Here is a 13,532-nt window from a genome sequence, read left to right as displayed (position 1 = left end):
TGCCACAGGAGACCCCTGAGTGCTTGGGTCCCTCCCTAGCTCCAAAGCAGCTTAGCCAGGACCTGTTTTTTACATAAATATATGCATAAAAAAAAGCCTATATATTTAAGGAGCAGCTTCACTATGGCTTTTTCCTCTGCTGCTGAAGGGCCAGGGCTGAGGTTTCCCAACAGCTGGGGCTGGTTTGCAGCTCTCCAGGTGGACCAGCTGGGGCTGCACTGGCCTGACCTGGGCAAGCCCTGTCTGGAGCTCTTGGCTACATGCCCGGTACGGCGTGGGCTCCTGGGGCAGCTCCTCTGGGCTGGCTAACAGGGCTGATATTTGGACTGGAGGTTTGGATGCCGTTGCTCTGGGCTTCGCTGCTTTTCTGTAAGTAAGTTTTCTTAGCAGGGGGGGTTCAATAAGGGTGTGGGTTTTTTGAGATTTTTAAAATCAGCCCAACTCCTGTCCCATTTTTACCCTGTTCTGCGGTGATGGAAATCTATGGTTACTTGGAAATCAGCAGAGTTTTGTTTCCATTTTTATTTCAGTGGCTTGCAGCCTGTTTTCTGTTACAGCAACACAAATCTATTTGGGTTAGAGGAGAATAAAACCCCAAATTGAAATCAGCCTGAAAAAAGAAAGGGCTGTGTTGTTGTTAACAGGAAAGCAACTGAGTCCACCAGTGTTTGGTAAAGACATGGTAGAAATTCCTTCATAAATCCCTAACAAGTACTGAGGAACTGGTAACCAAAAAAAGACTGAACAGGGAATCCTGCTTTTAGCCTTTTGTGAAGGATACTGGCAATGAGTGCAGTTACTGGGAGAAAAAGGAAAAATTCTGGCAATATTTTGTATTGATCCTCCTTCAGTAAGGTCTGTAGTTCGTATTCTCCCTTCAAATTGCCAGCATTTTCTCTTAACTCCTTGGTATTTAACCTGTCACGTGAGAGCTGCTTAATCAAGCTGTGGGGTTTATTTTTTGTCGGTTGCTTACAAAGTATGGGGTGGGCTCTGGCCTCTTTTTTTACAGCTGTGTTGGCTCTGGACTGGTGGAAAGAGTAGATACTTACTTAGATGAAGAAAATTCAGCAGAAAGATGCTGTGACTACCTTTTGCTTCTCTCAAAGCATATCCATACACTAGAAGTGCTCTTTGCTCATCTGGAAAGTAAAGTTTGCTGGTTTGTCTGTTAAGCAGGCACCATTGAAATTCGGGAAGTGCTTCTGGGGTCCTGTCCTGGTCCTGGCTGGGACAGAGTTGGTTTTCTTCTTGGTGGCTGTTGCAGTGCCGTGTTTGGGCTTTGGTGTGAGAGCAGTGTTGATTAACACACTGATGGTTTTGGTTGTTGTTGGGTGATGTTTATACTGGGCCAAGGACTCTTAAGTTTCTGGGGCCCTGCCAGCGAGAGGGCTGGAGGGGCACGGGAAACTGGGAGGGGACATGGCTGGGACAGCTGACCTGAACTAGCCAAAGGGGTATTCCGTACCATTGACTGTTATGCTGGGTATATAAGCTGGGGGAAGAAGGAAAGGGGGGAATGTTTGGTGTTATGGGGTTTGTCTTCCCGAATAACCATTATATTATAATATAATAATAACCAAGCAATAACCTGCTTTCCTGGGGATGGCCAAGCACCTGCCTGCCGATGGCAAGTGCTGAATGAATTCCTTGCTTTGCTTTGCTTGTAGGCACAGCTTTTGCTTTATCTATTAAACTGTCTGTATCTCAACCCACGAATTTTCTCACTTTTACCTTTTGGATTCTCTCCCCCATCCCACTGTGGGGGGAGTGAGCGAGCGGCTGCGCGGGGCTTGGTGGCCAGCCAGGGTTAAACCGTGACAGGTCCCAATGAATCTGTGTGCTAATGCACCACTGTGGTGGTTGCTTCCAAAAAAAGGAATGAAGAAGAGGGACCTGCGCCTGCTCTTCAAATGTGGACTGCTAGTCCCAGGTAGAAGTTGTCTGTGTTGTTAAGTCAAAGTAAAGCAGCAATGCTGAGGGCTGCATGCTGTCTGCGGGTGCCTCTGATGTATCGTAGCTGTGTTATAAGGGGGTGAGAGGGAAGGGTGCCCAGGTAACTTGTGTACAGCTCTGAAATAATTGCAGCAAGGTGTAGTTGTTGCTCAGCAGTGAAAGGAGACTGTAAATTCCCCTTTACCTGTCTCCTACTACACTGGCTGTGTGGCAGCAGCCTGGGTGTGGAACGGGGAGTGCGAGGTGGCTGCAGCGGGGCAGTGCTAGCTGAGGAACTGGTCCTCCTCAGAAGCTCAGGGAGAAACCAGAGCTGGAAGAGCTTGATTCCTGTACATCTGTTCTCTGTATCCTCTTCGAATATTGTCCTGCAGAATGTTTTGGGATCAAGTGTTCAGCATGAGATTTAATGGAGAGAGGGGAAAGGAGGTTTGTTTGCCATTTCCCTTTGTCCCTTGGCCCCCCAGCACCCAAAGGCGGAATGTGCCTGTGGCTGCTCCCAGAGGTGCCGTCCCCAGCAAGAAGCAGCAGTGCGGGATGCAGCAGCAGTGCGGGATGGCTCTGCCTGATGCCCATGCAGAGGGAACCTAGACTAAGTGCTGATACACTGCATGATGAGCGTTCAGGGATGTTTGTTTGGGGAGCTCCTGTCGCTTCCAGTGGGCTTGGGGACATTGGTGAGCGAGAAGAGGCAGGGCAGGGAGCTGTGAACGGTGGTTGCTTCACCTCTTTGGCTTTAATCGACCTCCCCTTTGTAAGACAGCATCTCTGTTCTGCTATTTAAAAGCAGTGCCAACTGTTTTTATGGGCAGGATCCCCCTGATGGAGTTTTCTTCTCTGGGCGCCCAGGGCAGGTGCAGTGTTGGGCTGTGGAGGCACTGCAGGTCTGGCAGGAGAGCACGGAGGGCAGAGAAGCACTTCTCATGTGTTGGAAAAACTTGGGGAAAAGTAACTTGGAAAAACTTAAGTCGTTTACATCAAGGCTTCTGGATGCGCAGCTATGGAGGAGATCACTTGTGGTGGTGCATTGTTCCCTACCACATTAGGTTTAGATGAGGTTGGGAACTTCAGGCTGGTTTTTTTGTTACTTGGCACTTGAGCAGTGAATTTGCAAATGTTTCCCGTCAAAGCAAAGAAAGGCTTTGACAGTAGTGTGTCCTGTGAGCACCAGCACTGTGTACAGCAGTGGCTTTGCAAAATGCAGCAGCGGTGCTGCTTCCTTGTCCTTACATGGGACAGGAGGCTGGGCTCCAGCTGGGGAGCTCAGAGGCTGAAATCATTGCTTGTACTTGTCACCAGAAAAGCCACCTCTCTGAACTGTGAGCTCCTCACAAAATCAGTACACACTTCCCCTGTGCTTGGTCAGGTGACTGTCCAGAAATGTTAGACAGACCCCCTTTTATTTTTAAAAAAGATGGTGGAGGCAGGAAGACTGCTAGAACTGAGGATTAGAGATGTGGAGGAGAAGCTGGTTGGAGAGCAGGAGAAACTTAGTCAGGATAGATGAGGCTTAGCCAAAGGCCTCCGCTGCTCCCTCTGTCTCAGGCCTGGAAGCCAGGCTTAGGCTTTGGATCATGCTGGTGGCTCCCAGCTGGGAAGGGGTGACGAGATTTCTTCCATATGACTGCAAACTCTTAGTTCATCCCACAGCTGGAGGGGGGATGAGGGCAGGTTTTCCCAAGTGCTTATCACTTCTTGGGTTTTGGTAAGGATGGGGTTGCTGCCGCCTGGCTCTCCAGCAGCTCCAGTGTGGTATTCCTTCAGGACCTTGCTCCATAGACAGGAGTTAATGGCACCGGAAGAGGTGAAAGCAGGTTTTGTTTTGTTCTTCTTATTTTTGGTAGTGCCTCTTCTTCCTTTTCTTTTCCGTTAAGCATGATGTCACAAATGACATCAGTCCAATAACTGCTTGTGGTTGTCATAGTCACAGCCTGTGACACCCAAACAAAGCAGCAGGAAACTGAAGCTGGCATACAAATGCTGTAATATTCATCACATTCCTTGTGCTTAATAACTGTGGGGTTAAGTATTTATTTTCCTTCGGGGGGGCGGGTGTGGGGTGTGGGGTGTGAAGGAAGGGGGGTTAAAAGCACAAAACCAAGTCATTGAGGGGAAGGAAGGTGGTCCCCAATCCATCCGAACAACACAGCTGCATTTCTCCCTCCTGGTCCTCTTCGCCCCAGCCACTGTTACTCTGGACCTCAGCTGCTTGACTCCCTCCTGCAGCAGCTCCCATCGTTGCAGACCGTATGGTGATGCTGTGGCATGGATGAAGGGAGACGTCCCGCTGCCTCTAACCCAAGCTGTGTTCCAAGGCAAAAGCCGCCCAAGGGCTGGCAGCAAGTGATGGCAGCAGCTCTGGGGCGGCTGGCTTTGCTGGGTGGCTAAGGTTGCCATCCTCATAGTGCATGGACAGAGAGTGTAGAAGGGTTTTTTTCAGCTTGGTTGGGGATGAGATATGATTGGGAAGGGTGTTGGGGGGCTTTTTGCTTTTTTTATTTATTTAAATCTGTAAAATAAGCTATTCTGGGTGAGTGGCAAGCTGGTTTGCCCTTACAAGGTTTAATTCCACTCCTTTGGAGTTTTGCACAGTTGGTTTGATGGAAGGCACCTGCTGCAAGAAATAATTCCAGTAATGTAAAAAAAAAGTATTTTTTTACAGAAATAGACCTAGTGTGAGCACCACATTTGAGAGATAAGCGCTGGAGGTGGGTGGTCGGGGCTTGCTGGGAAGAAGCTGCCTAAGCCCCTTGCCATCACAGGCGCGTGGGGAGCTGCCATCCTTGTGCCCCTCGCCAAAACCTCCCCTTGCCCAGCACAGTCCTCCTTGGTACATCCCTGTGGGGGCACAGGCTCCAAGCGCTCCAGTGTGGCCTCCCCAAAATATTTGGGCACGTGATTCCTGGGCTGGGCCTGGATAACTCCCCATCCCTGCTGGAGCGAGGGACCCACGGAGGGCAGAGCCGGCAGTGAGCGCTGCCTGGCTCGGGGGCTGCGGGTTTGGGTGCTTGCAGGGGGTGCTCATTATATAATAGCTGGTGGTTGATTAATATGCTGTGAGTCAGAAACGCCAGGGTATTTTAGCTTTCTCTAGTTGCTATGGCAACATTATTTTAACAAATAGCTTTTTAATATTTAATTAAAACTCAGCTTTTGGCAAGCTGGAGTAAGAACTATTACAATTACTACTACAAAGGTTTAGCAGTGAAGTGTATTTCAGAGCCACGTATTTTTTTGGTTGGGTTTTTTTCCTCACCCCTCCGCCCCGACTGTCAGCTTCCAAAAAATAAAGGGGGGGGGGGGGATCACTAATCTATTAATTGTCAGAAACATATGCTTGTTCCCAAGACACAAAGCAAATGTAATGTAAATCTGCAGTTACTCTTCGCAACTGAAGGTTGTCGCTTCTTTATAGTGCCAAGCCAGCTCTGTAAGGACGGAGCGGTATGATGGCATTTATTAATCGGTGCTTTGTCACTGGTGTTCCTTCTCTACCTTTGCCTCCTGGATGAGATCATTCCCATTTTGTTTGCTTCGTGTTCCCTCTGTGTCAGGTTGGATGCTTTCCCCTCGCCAGCTTGTAGAGGAGGCTGGTGCTGTGTCCGGATCAGGCTCTGGACTGGTTCCTAGTCTTTTTTTAGGTGAGTTCCTCTGCTCCCTGATACCAAATGATTCTGCAGTGGAGACAAATGAACGGAGAACTCGGTCTCCAGAGAAAAATAAATATTTAACAGCTCTCTTTGTAAATACCCTTTATTTATAGAACAGTTGCAGGTTCTATCATGCTTGGTAAATGGGGATGCTTTTTATGCAAGAATTCTGCCTTGAGGGACTTGGTGGATACTTAATGTCATCCGTGATATAATAATGAAATAAATGTGTTGCTCTCCTGGGATTCCCTCCCAGTCCCTCTTTTCTGTGATTAACTTCAGTATTGCACACTTTGTCTCTATGCACATCGCATTCCTTATTATTGTACTGAAACCTTATTTGGAAGTTAACACCTTTATTTCCTGAGGGGAAGGGAAGGTTGTTGAGTGTTTTGACTTATGCAGAGGAGCCTGAGACTATATGTACCTCTGTCACATATCGCCATGGTGTCTTGCCAGGTTGTTGGGATTGACACGCTCAGCCCCTCGCTGTCCCGGAGGCTGGGGTGGTGCTGATATCCCATCTTGTACATGGGGGAAGGCACACCTGGGGAGATGGACTGAGACGTGTTTCATGCCAGCTGTCTGTAAGTCAAGCGGCTATTCTGTAGTAGCTGTCTAACCATTTCTGGCATCAGTTGAGAGACTGAGCTGTTTGAAGACTGTTTCACCCTGCTTTAGGACAAATGTTGGAGGCAGGTCACAGGTATAATCCTCAGAGCTGTCTGTCTCTTCCCAGTCACTCTGAGCCATAAACTAGATGGGGAAAATTAGGCAAGAGAAGTGCCATCCTGCGCCAAAGATCTTCTATACCCATTTCTGTAGGTGGTCTGTAATGGCATTTCAAGCTGGAGGATGTTCTCACTCATTACACTGCTCTGGTCACACAGTGTTGCATCCCTCTTCCAAAGCGGCACAGCTGATCTGTGCTGAACGTTGCTCACCAGTGAGCATCCAGGGTTAAACCGCTCAAAAGGAGATGCAAACCCGGTCCCTAAGCATGTAAGCTAAGGTGCAAATGATTTGCCTGAGCTCTCCTAGCAAGCCAGGAAGAGAACTAAGGCTTTCCTTCCTATTATGCTGAAGGTGTGCTGTTGCAACTGAAATTACAGTGATAAGGTTATTGCTGCAGTAATATTGCAAACAGTATGTGTGTGTTAGGGAGTTCTTTAAAGCATCCTTCTGAGTTGCATCACATACTTCTTAGTATGCTAAGTCTTTTGATCCCTGTTTAAACCCCGCTGACAGCAACCTCAAGGAGGCCAAAGGTGATCCCTGGATGTGGTGGGAGCTATGATGGGAGCAGGGTCTCTGGCTGGACAGTGGCAACTGCAGAGCAGCACATGCTCACAGCTACCCATGTCAGCTGCTGGTTCCTGAAAGTTCTGGGAAGGAATCCTTTCTGTTTCCTACCAGCAAGGAACTAAAACGTACTGCAAAAAATCAATTTTGCCTGGTTGCATAACAAACATGGGTCTCCGTGAGGCTTGCAAGGCAGCAGCCAGGACAGGCTTTGCAGACGGGTGGCGGGAGGTCCTGCTGTGCTGGAGGGGCAGTGCGGAGGGACAGGCGGTGACTGTTGTGGGGGAAGCTGACAAGCAGATGGATGGAGCTGGCATTGCCGGTGGAGCGGAGGAGGTGAGTGCTGCTGTGTTATTGAATGCGATCAGGCAACTGCAGAGGGACAAGGGGGGCTGAGAGGTTTGAACCAAATGCCCTGACCATGGGGAGCCTGCAGAACCATTCCCTGGGAGGAGGTGGGATGGGTTTGGTGAAGGTGGCTAGCAGGGGGTCTGAGCAGCAATAGTTTTGAATATCATAGGGTGGAGGATTAAGTAGCTGAAATGGGGATGTGGTGAGAAGGCAGAGCGATAATGTTTCTACCTGGAATTTTCATTATGCAGCCAAATTTTAGGAAGAACACAGAGAAAAATGCTGCAGGATAACAGTCCTCCTTGGGCTATGTGCTAGGTTGTGAACAGAAATGCCCCCAGGTTACAGGTGAGAGAGATGTGGCCGATGGCCAAAATACGGATAGTAGAGCAGATGGGAAAACAGGGAAGGTCAGGAGCACCACCGTCCTGGAGCGGAGGTGGCATGGAGGCGAGCAGCAGGCCGTTGGGGAGGGATGGCAGTGCCAGGAGCCTGTGTGGTGGAGCAGACCCAGCAGCAAGCAATTTGGGGAATCCCTGATGCTTATTGCTCCCAAGTGCTGTGATGGGTGGCAGGTCTGGATGGTCGGATCTGCCCTGGAAAATGTTCCCAAGGAGGGAAATCAGGTTAGTCAGGAGGGAAAAAAGTAGAGGACAAGAGGCTGTATTTTCATTTGGGTAGATGATAACACTGGAGTTGTACTAGAAAAGCTGAAATGTGATTTGCCAGGGGCAATAAAAGCTCCTGTCTGCAAACAAAGACTGGTGTAAAAGATTTTACATACTGGGTCCTTGGCTCAGCCTCAGCTACTCAGCCTCTCTGTATGGGTGTAATGTGCTATATAGATTTTCAGTTCATAGCAATCTGGGACTGGCAAGTCGTCTGGAGAGGCACAACATGCACTCTGGCAGGTCTGACTTTCCCCACCCCTGAGGATAAGGGTGGATCCAAGCTGGCAAAACGCACTGCATGGGAGTGAAAGGCACATCTCTCCCCAGTGAGTGCTCAGAGATAGTGCAGTAACGAGGACACTCAAAAATGAAGCCCAAGGGCGCTTTTTTTTTTTTTTTTTCATGATGGTTTGGGATCTGTGCATGCACCTTCTGTTGCAAGTCAGTGATCTGTCGCAAATCTCCATGTAACTGGAGTATGGGGTCTCTTCCCCTCACTCAAACCCTCACTCCTTACTTACGCTTAGAGCTAACCCAGGCATTGCTAGCTTTTCTCTTTGATGGTCCCAGTTGATTAAAAACATGCACTGCTACTTCTGTGTCTGCCTGGTAAGAAAGAACATCAAGGGATGGGATAGTCAGGTGAATTAAGAGGAAGAGAGACTGGAAGTGACAAAAGTGGCAGTGAATTTTCCTGGAGTTTTTCCATCTTCACCTGTCCCAGACCTTTCTGTTAACTTCTGCTGCTGTTGGTAGTTTTTAGTAGTGCCTTCCCAGTGCCTGCTCGCTTGCTGGGGTGTCTGTTGGACATCAGGAGGTTGACATACTTGAAGCAGGAGCACTTGAACCTGCAAGTAGTCTGCTCATGTATTGGAGATTATGCTCCTGTCTCCTCACCCAGCAAATGCAGTGTGTGGGGGGGTATATCACGTGCTTTGCATCACAAATAGTTTCACACAATGCAACCGTGATATTTGCATGAGTAATGTGTGCTTAGTCTCAGTTTTACTGTTTGGTGGAGTTAGGGTAGAGCATTGTAAGGCACCGAGCGCTGTAGTGGTCTCTGAGTTGTCTGGGTTTTTCACTGTCAACATTAGTCATGACTCAGGTATAAACAATCTGGCATGTTTCCTGTCTGCACTTCTCCAAGTACGGTCTTCTGCTTGCACACCTCAAACCAGACTGTAACTGTGTTTGCCATGCTCTGAAATCCAGCCAGGCTTGCTACGGATGAATCAAACCCCGCAGCGCTCAGGGCGGCTGGGTTTGATGCTGCCGTGAGTGTGTGTAGGAAGGATGAGGAGTGAATACGGTGCTCAGGATTTACTATAGGAGGAGGCTCAAGTCCCATTAGGGTGGGGAATGGTCTGGCATTTATTATTATTTGTTATGACATGATAAGAAAATATATTTTATATTTGTGTAATAATCACTAGATAGTTATATAAATAGTTATGCATTCATTATCATAAATATGAAGAGGAACTGCATGGCTGGGGGGGGGGTTAGCTCTGTTGTAAAGTATTCGGTGGATTGCCATCTCGATGTAACCTTGCTCTCCAGTGGTTTTGTCTTAAGTAATAGAGCCCACTGAGTGGCCACGGGCAGGTCATCCCTTTGATCTTGGAGGAGTGCAAAGGAGGAGCAACTTTCTTCTTTGTTCTTGCTTCTGCTGGAGTCAGTAGCAAAATTTCAGAGGACTTCAACAAGCTAGGATCAGCCTCTCTGCAAATACTCCCAAGGTACTTGGAGAAAGCACTTGCAAATAGGTGCAAAGCAGCTCATATGTGCCTGTGGTGCGGAAGGGAGCGCACCCTTAATAGGTGTTGCTTCATTATGAACACGTTCCCATTCCTTTTGGGGTGTGTTACCAAAAGGAAGAAACTTGGGCAGTGATAGTGTGATGTGTAATGCTGCAACAGGCAGCGCTAAGTTTTGGGCCGTTAGTATAAAAAGTGGCACAGCTTCTGTAAGAGAAGATCCAAAAGTGCCTTTACTGTCAGTGAAAACCTGAAGGCCATATTTCACGGGTGTCGTGAGGATCTCTGACCATCTCTTTCCAGCCAAGTTGGGCTGAGTAATTGTGTCATTTGGGTGAACTCCTGACTGCATACGTTAGCCTCGTGCTAGCCCTGACCACCAGAGGTGGCTGTGAAATCAGAGGTATGCCCAGCGTGTGAAAAGTGGTGTAAAGCTTCCAGAGCTTGCCATTAATGTACATCACGTTTGGGGATCCTGGAGAGGGGGGTTGAGTGTCAGAAACAGGGCAGGCTGGGGATCAGGTTTGCATCCCCAGCATGCGGGGTGTGCACTGCCGTCCCCTTGGGCTGCCCATGCCACCACTGTGGGCACATCTCCCACCCCAGCAGGGAATTGCTCCAATGTGTCCTTAAGCCTGAGACCAACCAGATGGAAAAGTATCCTGTGCTCAGCCCCTGAGGTGGCCCCAGCACCACACTGCAGTCGTGGTGTATCTGGTCCATGCAGAGCTGTGCACTCAGGGACATGATAGATAGAGGGGAGGGAGATGGTGACCTCCAAACAGCTGCTGTGGTGGCAGTGGGGAAGGGAAGAGTGTGTTAGCTGCCCTTGGTTTTGGGAGAGGGGTAGGTGGCTCCAAAAGAGCCTTTAAATAGCAAAGCAAGTAGCAAGGAATTTGGAGGGTTTCATAAGCTAGTTGCAAAAGGAATAAATGTGGAAAAAAGAAAAAATCTCATTTGTGAGGGTGGGGAGTTTCTAGGCTGCAGCTCTGAGCAGCATCCCTGGGTTAGGAGTGCTGCGTAGCACAGCACTTGCAGGCGATGGAGCCATGTGATCCTTGCAGTATGTTGGCTTGCTTCAGCCTCGTGGAGGCTTGGCTCCATACCTGCCTAGCACTGCTCTGCTGGTTTGTACGTGCACTCCTCACCCAGAGGTGCCATGTCTGTGGGAGGGGGCTTACTGTGCCACCACCAGTGGCTGGGGCTTCCCAGTTAGCAAATATAAAAAAACCCCAACTAGTAGGTTTAGCTGGTGAATTACCCCTGCAAATCGCCATCTCTGCATCTGACACCTGGCTTCTGCAACATGTCACTTTGTGTTCCAGCAAATATACGCTGTGCCCATCAGGTCTCTGGCCAGTCATAGCTATGTGTTGAAGCTGTTGCTTCTCCTAAAAACCTCAGGCTATTTACTGTGCTCTGGGATATGTCAGTGGGATGGGGCACTGGGCTCAGGTGTCGTGTCCTCTTCTGTGGCTGCCTGAAACATATGCCTGTAAATTTAGCAGTGGTAACATCAATGTAATGAGCTCTGAGTGCTGTGTGGCAGCGTTAGTGTGACAGCTGCTGGAAAATTGCAGCATCCCTTTCCAAGACCCCTTCCCAACACCCTGAGCACCAAGGTGATGCCATGCCAACCACCCACTGGCTATTAAAGCCTCCCTTAAAGTGTGCTGCTTTTGTGCTGCTTCCAAACCCCAGAATTTTGCAATAAATGATGATTTCAAAATGCATCAGTTCTTGCCCCATGCGGTGCATGTCTGTGGCCTTGCCTGCTCCCAGTGTCGTGTCCGCTCAGGTGGAGGCTCCTGGGAGCATTGAGCGTGACAGCGTGCTCAGGTTCTGTGCTGTTGTCATGGCTGACCAGCACCAGGTGTGTTTTGGGGGAGAAATGACCCTCTTTTGTGCAGCACCATCAGTTGCTATCAGTCAACTCGCTTTGCTTTTCAGGAGGCTCCAGCAGGATTAATCTGGCTGGCACTGTCCAACACTGCTTGGTGCCTGTGCTCTTCCTTGAGACCTCTAAAAGGAGGGACAGTCCCCAGTGTCACCTCTCAGGAAATACTTGATGTTCAAAGAGTTCATATAATTAGCTGTACTTTTCTTCGTGGATACCACCTAATCTACTTGAGTGAATGAGCCATCTATCCATTCCGTTTGCTTCAGCAAGACCGGCTGGGGCATTATGTACAGACCTCGGTGTGTGTTTTGCTGCTTTCCCTGGCTCTTCCTGCCGGTGGGAGCCTCGGCTGGGATGGCAGTGCAGACCCAGATAACATCATAACTGGCATATTTGCTGGGGAAAAAAGCACTCAAGACCTAACAAGAAGCTTAATATTCTCAAGTTGCTGTAAGAACTGTGTCACGCTAGTGACTGTGTCAGACACCTGTATGAAATGTGTACCATTTTTTTCCAGGATACTGAACTCCTAGGGTCCCATTAAATTGTTTGGAAATTCAGGTACTGGACACATCTGAAAATTAGTCTGTGGCTGCTTTACAAAGCCTGGATTTTATTCCAGGCAATTGGAAGGTCAGGGAAGGGGCTTTATATTCCTGTAAGTGAATTTGGTGGATTTTTTTTCTTATTTAGTCAAAAAGATGACTGATAGCATTGCTAGATTCATGCACGCTGCCAGCCTGTGCATCCTTTCCTCTGTGGGTTACTGGGGGTGACTGGTGTTCCTCTGCTGCTCCTTATCCCTTTATCCAAGACCCCCTTCAGCAGAAGCTGGGTGCCAGGTTGCTCTGTGCGCCTTCACCACAGCAGTGGATAACCCAAGGTGAGCCACGTTCCATAAGAAGTCCGGGGTGGTGGTCCCCCCTTTGCAAAGGTTGACGTCATTCTGGTGGGCACCACTCGCTCTTTGCCCTCTGCAGGGCAGGAGCATGCCCAGCCCTTTGCCTGAAGGGGTTGAACAAAATCTGTCTGACTGCACGAGTTGAAATTTGTTCGGTTTAACCTTAAAACAAATTTGCCTGCAAGGGGCTATTGTCAAGAGACAGTAATGCTTGGTGTTGCTTGTTGTTCCTGAGCCACTGATTGTAGAGCATCTAGCTTATTGCAAAATTGCTATTTTTATCATAGCATAAAATGGTTAGTAGAGAGTTTTGAAGCGTATGTGTTGACTCATGGAGACAGCAATATTTAACACTTTTTTTTTTTTTCTTTTTTTTACGTTCAAAGCAATTTACAGCTAATAATCCTCCTAACTCCCCTTTGTATAGGGAAATAGTGTTTGAACTCTTTGGGACAGATATTGGGGCTTGTTTGGTTTTGCAGCGCTGAAGTTGTGATTGGGGAAAAACTGATGATCTGGGAGAATCCTGCCTAGTAATAATACAGAGAAACCACTTTACATGAATAGCTCAAAAATGCTGGAGAAGGTATTGGGATTGGGATGTTTCTAGTGCTAACAGTTAAACCATATCCTGTCTTTCTCAAATTTATGAGAAGCAGTTTTATCTGTCTCCAGAGGTTTTCTTTTGTTGTTTAAAGTTCCATAAATCTACATGGGAGATCTTAAAATTGGATGAGAACTGTGTGACTGAGGCCCTTCTGAGTTAAATTGTAACTTGAAGCATAAGAAAATAAAGGTTCTCTTGGCGTGTTGCATTAGTGGGATATATTTGAACCAGTGTGTTGCATGTCATTAAACATATGGTGAATCACATCTGACATACATGCCAAAAAGACTCTTGAGATAATGGGACCAAAATGTCGTGCAGTAACAATGTTCACATAACAGAGTAATTTCCTGGAATATAATCCCCAGGGAATGTAAAATTAAATTTGAAAATGTATCCCCATCTCTATCTTGCCCCTTGTAAAGTAAAACCACTGG

The 13,532-nt window shown here is 48.1% G+C and overlaps 1 protein-coding gene across 6 annotated transcripts in view; it reads left to right on the top strand.

Moving 5' to 3' along the window:
- The window catches only part of ZHX2 (zinc fingers and homeoboxes 2), a 76,676-nt gene that overhangs the window by 32,897 nt on the left and 30,247 nt on the right, over window positions 1-13,532 (top strand). The window lies entirely within an intron of this gene.

This window comes from Falco peregrinus, chromosome 3 (assembly GCF_023634155.1).
Source record: "Falco peregrinus isolate bFalPer1 chromosome 3, bFalPer1.pri, whole genome shotgun sequence".
In the NCBI taxonomy this organism is placed as follows: domain Eukaryota; kingdom Metazoa; phylum Chordata; class Aves; order Falconiformes; family Falconidae; genus Falco; species Falco peregrinus.
The sequence above is the reverse complement of the archived record's forward strand: the minus strand, read 5'-3'. Positions and strand labels throughout refer to the sequence as shown.